Consider the following 12401-nt stretch of genomic DNA (forward strand, 5'->3'; position numbering starts at 1 on the left):
TCTGTCTATCTCGTACTAATTTAGTATCCGATTCACGTATAATATTTCAATATCAATATTCCCATATAATCTTTAGCCGTCTCGTGTACGTATCAATTAATGATCGTAAACAATTTTAATTAAGTTTTGCAAAATGTGAAAGTCTACTTCATCAACAAAGATTATAATTATCTTTCATTATTACTGGATATAAAATCACTGGATGTAAAATCATTGGATATAAAGTTCAAAATATTTCGTAAGTCATAAATAATATGTGCATATATGTATTTTTAATATATAATTATTTTTGAAGGATTTTATTTAAATTCCAAATTTAGGATATAGTTTTATTGTAAGCAATATATCTGCAATACGAAAAATCATTCGTTTATTTATAAAATGATTATACACGATATTTAATTAAATGATCAATGCAAAATAAAAAATTCGAATAGTATAACATCTAAATAGCATCAAAATTTCGATCAAGACTGAATAAAATTTCTGAAAAAAAAATATTTTATTTTTTCGACAGATATAGGATTTTCTTTGAAACAATAGTTAAATACAAAAGATTAATTTTTATTAATAGGTACTATTTTCAAGTAAATATTTTATTGAAATGAAAAAAATATCTTTCAATTAATTTTCAATTTGAATAATACATAATGCATCGAGATTTAATTTATGTATATACAAAATGAACCGAAGAATTTTTATTTTTGTTTCTAAATTATAAATCTCTTGGTATTTTTTCAAGATTTAAATATTAAACGAAATAATATTTTCAAATAGCACTTATCTTAATCATGAAATGAAATACTATTCTGAAATAATACTTGAATAAAATAGAATAATATTTTCAAATAATATTTCCATATGGAATTCAAATTTTCCATTTTTCTTGTTTAATTCAAAAGAAAAACATTTAATTTCTTTTACATCCCGAATCAAAAATTATATACAAATTTATTTTCGAAATTACAATAAAAATATAAAATCTAAACCTGTTCTTCTTTCGATATTATTAAACTTTCGTTTCGAATTGTTCATCCCCAATTTCGATTGAGCAACTCGTATCGGAACAACAGAACAGATGCAAATCAATCTTTTAAAATTTACATTTCAAATATTTGACGAAAACAGGGAGAAGAAAAAAAGGAAGCACAGTTTTCGAAATAGCACCGAAGAAAAATCTCTCGTCTTCGAAATCTCCTGCGAGAGCAAATTACCGAGTCGAAGAAACTTCATCCATATCTAAAAGAAAAGAAGAAGAAGAAGATTCCACTTCCTGTTTAGCTCTTTCCTCCCTCGAAGTCGTTTTATTCTTCTCTGGCCACGATAATAAGGGAGTGATAAATAAACCGAGGCTTCGATATTAAAATCTCTCCTCGAGTATTTCTCTGCCCGTTTTGCCCGGCTCATTGTTTGCGGGGGCCGAGTCGAATCCTTCTAATTAGAAAATTCTCGTCGCGACCCCGTCTTCGCGTGCGCCTTCTCCCTTCCAAGCTTTTTATTATACCCGGTTCGAGGTATAACGAGGGTGCCTCGGTAATTATTATTCAAATATTTTTCTTTGCCCGGGCTCTCGGCCGCATTAATATTTACGACGCCACCCCCAAAGCGCTGACCCCCTCGCGAGGGATTTCCGCGATCCACCCCTCCCCCTTTCTTTCCTCTCTTTTGGATTTGGTTACTTGATTGAACGCTTTTTATCGTTCGTTTCAATGTTTTGGAATATTTAGAACGGATTAAAATCGTAATGTAATTTCGCGATTAAATTTAAAAATTTTATTTCTTTTTATTAGAAATACAAAAATTAGGGAAAATTATTATTTGTATAAATGACACTTCGATAAGTTATTTCAATAATTTGTCGTTTAAAATATAATAATAATCGTAAATAATTGTAATGTCAAACGGTAAAGGTTATGTGAAAAGTGGATTGTAATTATAATAAATATTATTCAAGCATTTTAATAAATAATTATTTACATTATTCGAAATTTTCAACGAGTTAATGTCCAACTCTGAGAGATGCATATAATAGATTTCAAATGAATCTTTTCGAGATTAATACGATATTACAACTTTTACAAAGCAATTTTTATTTGGATTTTAAAATCTCGTTTATTATACTTTGTGTTATTATAATATTTTATTTCATTGCTAGAAGAAAAATTCTTCCGAAAGAGAATAATAATAGCAATAATAGTAACAATCTGAATATAATTAATTTTCGATGGATTTCAGGTTTTTTATTTTTCAAATTATCAGATTGACAAATTTTTCATATTTTATTTATCACATTAAAATCTTGTTAATTTTACAAACATTAATTTTTAGTAATAACAGAAATATAAAATGCACATGTATATCTATATTAAAACATATAATCTTGAATTTCGTAACTTTAGCGTTAATATTAAATGGATTTATTAATTATAATTATAATCATGAGAAAGAGAAAGAAGAGAAAAGGATGAGCCAAATAAGAAATAGAAACTTCTTCTTCATCGTTTCAACCAAAGTTTCTTTGGTTTCATAATTTACGGTTCGAACAAGGGGATAAGGAAACAATCCCCAATTAACGATTATTCCAGGTATATCGGACATCGGTCGTGGTTTATCATCCACGAAATCGATGGGATTTTTATTTATGCGTCAATAAGAAAGTCGAAGGAACTTGTTCAACGAATAATCAATACTCGAGTTTTAATTAACGTAGAGCCACGACGCAAGGGCGTAAATCAGAGTTATTATCACAAGTTTGTTGTCTTAATTATGTCTCGTCGAAAACACTTCATCAACTTTATTTATATTAGTTTTGATCGATAACGATAATATTAATCGTAAGAATAATGAGATGTTATACGTAATTTTTCATTCCGCGTATATTTCTATATATTTTCAATTAACAAGAATGTAAAAGGGAGAACATACGAACGAAAGAAATATTAATAAAGTTAGACACGTTGAAAAATAAGTGGAACAGCCATGACTATCTCCGGACGCTCACTGTGTTTCACAGATATTTTAAAAATTAGAAATAAATTCGAGCTTTGAATTTTCGCCATGGATTAAATATGTAAATCCAACCACAATATAATTAATAAAAATTGAAGAGTAAGATAAAATGTAATTAATCTTTATTCGAAATTATTTATTTGAAAATATCGATAATATCGATCCACTTCAAATTAATTTCGAATAATTAATTATGGATCTGATTTTAAATTTAAAAAGAAGAAATCGTTAAATATAAATCAGATCCCAGTGCTGTAAAATATACGTTAAATAACACACAATTTAAAACAATATCTCAATAAATCTTCTTCCCTACGAAAATTTCACCAATTCGATTCTCGTTACTCACCACCCCCCTATACTCTATTCGAAATTAAGAAATAAAACGGCGGTTATAAGCCGTTGTAATGAAAGTGCTTCGAGGCGTTAATTGGATAAACGACGGTACTTATCACAGGAAACGGATGTTCGCATACCAGGGTCTTCTTCTTTCGATTTCGAGAGCTAAGAGATTCCGTTGTAACCGGGCATTAAACCTGTCCGCTGATTGGCCGTTCCGCCGGGACGCGACATCGACACGTGATTAGAGTAATTAAAGTAGGGGCTGGATGGAAGTAGGGCGTTAGTGTTTCCCAGAGGGGATTAAGAAACCCTATCGCGGCCGGTACCCGTATAATTTAAATTCGCATTTATGTGCACTCGACTCGAGGGACACGAATCAAGGGCTCTCCAAATAACTTTTGCATTTTTTCGATTCCAAAGATATTCGGGAGAGGACTGCACGCCTGTTCAACCGGGATCTCGACCGGGCTCGCTTGACTTTCTGTTCTCGTGCGATTGGACACTCGAAACATATTTGAATTTATGCATAGTGTGAGAACGATGTATTGTATCGACAGATTTATGTGAAGATGTTATAATAAAAAAGTTTGGGCAAGAAAGAACGTATTAAAAATATGTAAATCGTTGCAATTTATGCAGCATAATAATTTGGCAATAGAAACGACAATTATTGTTTGTTTTATTTGTTTATAAAATAGATATTTAATTATTAACAAATTATTTAATTGCATTGATCAAAGATCTTTAAATTATTTTAACTTTCAAATTTGTTCACTTTTAATAATCACTTTTAATAATAATTAAAAAAATATATACATTTTTTTTATATAATCTGATAGTAAAATAGTAAAAATTATTTCGATTTGTTCATAATCTTGTTTTTGTTCATAATCGAGTTTGATAATTAAAAATTTCAAAAATTGGAAGATAAAAATTCGTTGCCATTCTCTAATTTCTCTAATTTTTGACACAGCCTGTAACGAAGCTCAGCTATCAGGGGGTAAGAAACTGGGACGTCAGATTTGTCTGGTAAGATTAAGAAGCCCTATCGTGATCAAGACATGTAACTATTAGATATTCCGATGCCGATGTAATGAGAAATGAAGAGAATTTCCATTGTGAATCATCGATTCTATGATATAACGACACGATCATTTAATTTCAAATTATACAAAAAGAAAAAAAAAAAGAAAGAAAAGAAAAAATATAGAAAAATATACAAAGAAACAAACGAAAAAAAAAAAAAATAGCGTATCGATATCGAGAAAAAGAATATTATTACATTGTTTGAAATAGAATATGCAAAGGTTGTCGGCGAGTTCAAAGGAGCTACTCGGAATAAATCAAGCGGAGGGCTCGTGGTACGTGGTTTTCTTCTTTCCTGCTGCTTCCCTGACAGTCATTAGGATAATCAACGAATTAGCGTTTCCGCGCTAAGGACTGGATAAGGTATAAGGAGTTAGGAGGACAAAGTGCGTCTCGGCACGCGATGCTCCGAAACTGTATGGGATGCACGCTTGCACGACGAAGATTCGTCGATACCAGCTGTGCATCCATGATTTCTTCTTTTTTCTCTTTATTTATCCTCGATACTGTTTGGAATATGTATGGTCCAGTTATTGTGACTTCGTCGAACGATAAATTGAAAAATTGTAAAAGAAATAATTGAAATAATTAAATCAATACATTTTTAGAATAAAAGTTGAATTTTTATTTATTTGTGATTATTTTTTTTTAAATATCAATTCGCGAATTTTATTTATTAGAAGAAAGAAATGGTCGATCAGGAAAGTTTAATCAAGTTGAAAAGTGTTAAAACTAAGTTTCTTCTATTAAGAATAAAATAACAATTTATAATAAACCGAAGATTAACAATGTTAAGTTCAAAAAAATTATCAAAACATATATTCAAATATTTTAAATTTATTTCACGATTAATTTTCGAAAATTAAGTTAAGTTTAACCAAATTACCAAAAAGTAGATACATATCGTTCGTACAAAGAGTTGAAATTAAAATTCTTATCTTATCAAATTGTCATTGAATGTAAACTTAACATCATTGCTATATGTATATATAATTATAGAGAGAAGTACTTCAAAGTGCTTTATAGAGTGCCGTGTAAACATTTTAATATTGCGGAAAAGACGAGGTATTAAAGTTAATGGCGTAGAACTTTACGTACACGCGAAGACGAGTCTCTTTTTTCTTTTTTCTTTTTTTTTTTTTTCTCCGCGAAAGAAACCCTCGAGAAAGGAATTTGCTCGAGCTTGTGTCCGGAGATCTTCCTCGAAGATAAAGCGACCCACGTGGTCAGAGAGCTGAACTATCTCATCGTGTTTTTCACGCCCCAAGACGGAATCGTTCGTTTCGTGTCCATAAGGGGTACGCTCGCGTGTGAAATTGAGCAGGACGATAGACGACTATGTTAACTGGTACTAATTAAATGCTCCTTAACCTCGACCGGAAACGGTTCGTCACTTCTGCCACCCTTGAGATAATACGGCTTGTTATTCGTGTATATTGCGTTCCAATCTTGTTTCTTACATCGAATGAAAGGAACTCCATATCTATCTTTAAGGAAATTATGTTTTGTATAGTCTTTTTTTTATTTCATGACTTGATTTTCGATTTCACGAAAATTTCAGAAAATTTGTGCACCTTTTATCACACGAAAATAATATTCGAATAATTTTTTTTAAATTGTAAAAATATAAAAATATAATCGATATTAGTTGCGGTTGAAATATTCTTTTTTTTCTTAAAATATAATAAATAAATTTATCCGTAACCTAATTTAATCTAACTCTTCAATATTTAATGAAACAACTTCATTGTAACAATTAAACTTTAATTTTATTGCAGAAATCCTATTATTTATACGTATATTATATAAAAAAAATAAATTAAAAGACAACTTATATTTCCTAAAAAAAATATTAATTTCCCCCCAAAAGAAAAAAACAAAAAGAAAAGAAAAGAAAAAAAAGAAACGAAAGAAAATAAGTTACAATTAAACCTCGTTATTACCCCATCCAATTCGTTCTCTATCACCGGCTCCATCAAACCTCCTTTCCTCTTTAACAGATCCTCCTCTTTAAGCCTTTAAGCACCTGACCATAAAGTCAATGGTAATTGTCTCGGTGAATCTGAGCGACTCACCCCAACCGACAAGCATGCAAATAACTCGGGGTTAGTTAGCTAATGGGGTTGGCCGGGCTCGTTCCCAGCTCACAGAGTTCATTCATTAAGGGGTTGATGGCTTAATTGCCAGCTCGCAGCATCACTGCCACCCCCCGGATGGATCACGGCCATCATCCTCTGTACCATTCACCCTTCCTCCTCCTGCTCGACCATCCGGTTGATCTCTCAGAGCAACAGGTTGCAACTGGTTTGTACATGGTCGCGCTCCTCTCTGTCTTCCTTCCCTCCTTTCCATCTTCACTCTCTCTTTCTTTCTCTCTCGATAAGCCGGGATCCAACTCGTTTGCGCCCCGAATTAAACGGCCGAGCCAGCCGTTAATTAATTGTCTCGAGTTGGAAGAGAGAGAGAGAAAGAAAGAGAGAGAGAGAGAGAGAGATCTTCTTGTCGGGACCGGGGTTAATTGTCGAGCACGTCGTTAACGCGATCCTTTCTGCCCTTTCACAGAGAAAGTACTCTGGTTTTTAATGAGCCCCGAACCGATGTCCCTTCTGCTTCTTTCACGTTTCTTCGAGAATTAAAATGACGAGAGGGGAGATTTGGAGTTTGTTCACGGTGGTGTTTAAGGGATTGTTGTTACGGCGTTTAACGGGGTGAATATTAAAATTTGATAACAAACGATTTTTTTATTCTCATTATTTATATAATGAATTTAACAACTTGATATAATAAAAGTAAACGGCGATATTTAATATCTATTTTCCTTTTATATATAGTCATAAAAATATTTTGAAAATTTGAAAATGGATGGAAAAAAGTTGTTTCAAAAATGGAAAATGATTTGAAAATGATTTTTTTATTTGATATTTAATATCATCATTATCCTTTTCCATCCATCTTCGAAACTTTCAAACTTTCAAATCATTTGTTTTTTTTAAACTATATATATATATATATATATATATATATATATATATATATATATAAAAGAAAAGGAAAATGGACATTAAATATGGCCGTTTACTTTAAAAGAATCGATTCCCAGATCCACGTTGACTGAACACATTTTACTTAATTTAACGAGTGGCACAAGCCCACAAAGTTTTAAACCAGCTTTCAGAATACCTCTCGAATACCACCATAAAAATCCCACCGCTCAGGCCCGTGCAGTTGCATGTCGAGGTTGTCGTATCTGACTCGAAGCTCGCGTTTTTCGTGGCCCTATGCGTTTAATGTTTCTCGCGTGGCGAATAAGTGCGAACGTAAAATGAAACGGCAGTTCATTAGCGATTACAAGTGGCGGCGTCGTAACCTCTCAAGCGCAAAATTAATTTCTCACGATGCTCGTGTTCTTCGCTCGTGGCTTCTCGATTTGTGCGACGTGCGAATTAAAAATCCGATCGAAAGGTATGATTATAGGAGGTTGATGATACCGATCATTCTTCTTTCGTGCGCATTGGCCTTTTTCATTACGAACTTGTCATAAATGTGAAGGAAAATGTAAACGTAAGTTTTCTTAGGAATATTAAAAAAAAAAATGAATTGTAAAACAGATCTATTTATAAATGGTTTAGCAATGTTTTAATAACTTTGAAATTTATTATCATCATTTCTGTTTGTACGTGTTGTCGCCTTGATTTTCACTTTTGTTAAAAATTAAGTTCAAGATTAAAATATTAGGTTAAGTTTTAAAACTTTTTTGAGAATTTCTTGCAAAATTAACATGTGTAGAAAAATATTATTATGTAGAGATGATAACCTCGATATTTCAAGATTAAACAACTAAAAAAGTTAGGTTAAGTTGAATCTAGGTTTAACAAAAGTTTTTTCGACGATAAGATATATAATAAATAAAAAAGTTGTTCAAGTTATATTTTAAAATCAATTCTAAATTAATGAGAAACTCGCTATTTCGAATAACTTGATAAACTTGATAAACATTATGAAGAATGAAAAATATAACGTCTCGTTAAAAAGTTAAAAAATTGTAAAGGTTATGCTATCACGAAAGGATTAATAAATCGAATAGTTGATTAAACACGAGCCAGGGAACACGAGCACAAAGGTCACATCAGGTTATTTGTCATTCGTCCACTTTCATCGCGAAGAGGAGGCCACATGTTTACCCATCGTGAACGGACAACGTTTCTTCTCGCATTCCTCCCCCCGCCTCTCTTCATCGTGGCTAGCTCCCTCTTTCTCCTCTCTTCGTCTTCATTCTTTTCTCATTTTACACGAAGGTAACGACCATACGAATTTTCGCCATTTGTATGCGACACGACAGCGCTGTCAACGTGGGTCGACGTGAATTATCACGAGTGTCAGGCCTTACGACCCGTCCGTATGAACGGTTTAATTTAAGGTCGTTGGTTTAATTCCTGGTAGAAAGCGCGTTCTCGTAACAGTAGCTGGTATAAGAGGGAAAATAGGAGGAATACTTGATTTTGACACCGATGACTCCGTTACTTTCGTCTCTCCTGGATCACGTACGTGTCGTCTATTTTTCAGGATACCTTATTCGACGATCAAAACTTGGATCTTTGCATTGAATCGATAGTAGTAGAAAATTGATTTCAACGTTTATCGTATACGTCTATTAAATTTGTATAGATAGGAGAATTGTAGAAAAGATTTCATTTATACGAATCTGTTATGCGAATAAACGAGCCGTAAAATATCGTCGAATTTTCAATGCTGCTTATTGCAAATTTTAATATTTTTATAGAATTTTATTTTTATTATTCATCTCGAACAAAATTAAACATCGATCTCTGGAGCATCTCTCAAATCAAAGTGTTAAGAATTCTATCATTCATTCCACTTGCAAAAACTACCTAATATAATATCTTTTCATTTTCCACAAAATTAATTAAGAATAGCTTTTTTTATCCTCCCTAATGTATCTTTCTCGAAAATTCGACATCAAACGACACCATATATATATATTATAATTATATGCAATCTCTTTTTAAAAAATATCTCCAAACGTTTCATATAATCGAAAATTTCGCAAGGAAGACACTTCCTCACTCCGAAAATATCCGATATAAACAGACGATGTGCCGTGGATGGGAATGGTGATGGTTAGGGTGGAATCCAGAAATTCCCATCTACACGATCCTCTATACGATGGTGGCGCAGGGAGGGTAAACGCAGTTACTCGTGGGCGGGGATGATTTAGTAATGAAGATATTAACGGAGCTAAAGCGCGCCACAGAATACTGAGATTCAACTATCTAACAGCTGACATAACTCACGTTTATGACCACGACTCCTCGCCCTTTATTCTTTTCGTGCACCCGTTACATCGTGGCAATTAATGCTCGCCGGGGAAACGTTTGCTCTGCGGTTTCGATGCTGTATAGGGACGTTTTTATGCTTTCTGTAATTACTGTGGATTAATTCGACGACTTGATCAGAGAGATGCTTTTCTTTACGATCGAATCGGGCGTATTTAACGATATGTTTAAGTTATGATATTGGATATTGGGGAATTTTTGGCGAATTGAAGAATCAGCAAGGAAAAGGTAGAAGTAGTTATGTGAAATGGAGTGTTATTTTTTATTTTTATTTTTTGATTTATATATTTTTGATGATTGATATTGGATCTAATTTTTGTTTAGGAAATAAATGTTAAAGATTATTTTATTTAACTTTGAAAATGTAGGTTTGTTTGTAACAATAAAAAGAAATTTTAGAGAGTGTATTTAAATAAAAATATTATATTTGACAGGATTATAAAGACATTAAAGAAATTATATAGAATTTTAGCTTCAATAAAACTTTTTATCTTGCATTATTCTTCCATATTTTTCCTTGCTTTTTTTCAGGTACAATTTTAACTTCAACTATTTAAAAATTCTATATTAATTTACTGTACAAAACGTGGAGCTAGACAATTTTCTTTGTTCTGTTAGCGAATGTAGATCTTAATACAGACGGTTGCTCTCCTTTATGTTAACGGAGAGATAGGTACAGGGGTTGCCGAGGGTTCGAAGGAAGGGAAGCATAGAATAAGTTTCGCCGGGATACATTAGCAGAGTTATGCTCCCGGAGGCACTGCCGGCTACGCGGTATATCTTGGTTATTTTTTACTATCGCCCCTGGCGGCACATACAACCACGTGGAAAGGCTGATTTCTTCACCCTTGGACCAGCCCCTTTGTACCGTGAAAAAAAAGGGGCCACTCAACCATCGACCTATCTCCAGACCTTCGAAAATATTTTCCTAAAAGTGTGGCTTCCAAATTAAAAGTTTGTACAATGGTGGGGGGAGGGGAGGGCTTTCAAATTAATTACAATCGGAGTATCAATAAAAATTCGATTTTTTTACGTATACTTTTTAAATATTATTCTTTAAAAAAATTTTTCTGTGCTATCATTGATGTCTTTTCAAAGATATTATAAATTATCCTCGAAGAAATTTTCGAAAATATTTTTCTAAAAATATAACTTTCAAAGTGAAAGTTTCTATTGTACAATGGAATTTAAATTAATTATGGAAGAATTAATAAAAATTTGTATATTGTTAATGGATTAAAATGATACGAAAGATAGAAAAATTTCAACAAATACACGAAGCAAAGAAATACGTCCAAAAAATATTTTGTTATTTAATTCTCACTTTTAATAATAATAAATCTTCCGAAATTCCAATACTTTACGATAAAAATTGTATTAAATGATAATTATATAAGTATGCCTATTATAAAACAATAAAATAATAGAAAATACACATTTCATTTATACAATTATATATTTAAACTTTCCTTTTTTTTTTTTAAATTCATCTACAAGTTTTGTTACCAAGAGAAACACTCGTCATTACCAATGTCAGTGAACGAAATTTCTCCATATGTCGGTTTCGAATTGTATTTTCCACGCGCCACATTTTCCCGCATGTATGATAGAAATTTATCCCAGGGGCGAGGGTTATTTTTATATTTATAGCGTCGCGATGAGAGAGGAGGGAGAATTGTACCAATGCTTATATCCCTCTCCCCTCCTCTTCTCTTCTTTCCTTTTTTTTTTTTTGTTAATAACCGTGCATGATAGACACGCAGAGCGAGAAGAGTCGAATTAGGGGATGGTGGGTGAGGACATTTCACCCAGGGTAGGGGAGAGAAAAAAACGTATTTCGAGGGGATGTCTATGGACTGTACGGGGTGGCGGTATTTTTTTTATAGAAACGTGACCTATTTATTTATCGTATATGGTTTTTCTCAATTTTTGAGAATGAGATCTGGTTAATTAACATTTTAACATTCTTACCTTGATTTTTTATTTCCTACTTTTAAGAAGAAACTTTTTGAGTAGATAGAGTGAAATTAAATATAATAAATTAATGAATTTTTAAAATAAAAAAATATTTTTAATTGACGTTGAGATTTTTATTTCAAGAAAAAATAGAAAAAAATAATGTTAATCTATCATTTGAAATATAATATGAACATATAAAATATATTATTATTGTTCTCTCTTTTATAAACGTTACAGATTTTGATATTCTGAAAAGTATACATGCTTGTATCATAATGAGAACTATTATTTTTAATATCTTTCTCATCGATGATAATATTGTTAATGTATATTTATTATTTATTATTTATAATTATACTAGTATATTAGTAATATAATATATTCGAGTTAAATGGAACACCCTATATAAACGCATTTATGTATATTGAATACACACGAGCATTCGAAGTTTGATAGTTTATCGTCGCAGAAATTTTATTATTTTATTCAATGTCATGCACGAATAAACTTAAACTAGTTAGGTGTAATGACGAGGTAAGGTTAGGGGTTGGTACCAGCAAGGGTAGGTCGATGATAGGTCGTGTGCCCCTAAGAAAGGGGCGTAGAATGACGGTGGAAAAGATTCCATGTTATTTTTTTCTTTCTTTCTTT

The 12401-nt window shown here is 32.0% G+C and overlaps 1 protein-coding gene across 15 annotated transcripts in view; it reads right to left on the bottom strand.

Moving 5' to 3' along the window:
- Nucleotides 1-12401, bottom strand: part of LOC108000131 (zinc finger homeobox protein 4) — a 420790-nt gene that overhangs the window by 26375 nt on the left and 382014 nt on the right. The window lies entirely within an intron of this gene.

The sequence above is a fragment of the Apis cerana genome, linkage group LG11 (genome assembly GCF_029169275.1).
Source record: "Apis cerana isolate GH-2021 linkage group LG11, AcerK_1.0, whole genome shotgun sequence".
Classification (NCBI taxonomy): domain Eukaryota; kingdom Metazoa; phylum Arthropoda; class Insecta; order Hymenoptera; family Apidae; genus Apis; species Apis cerana.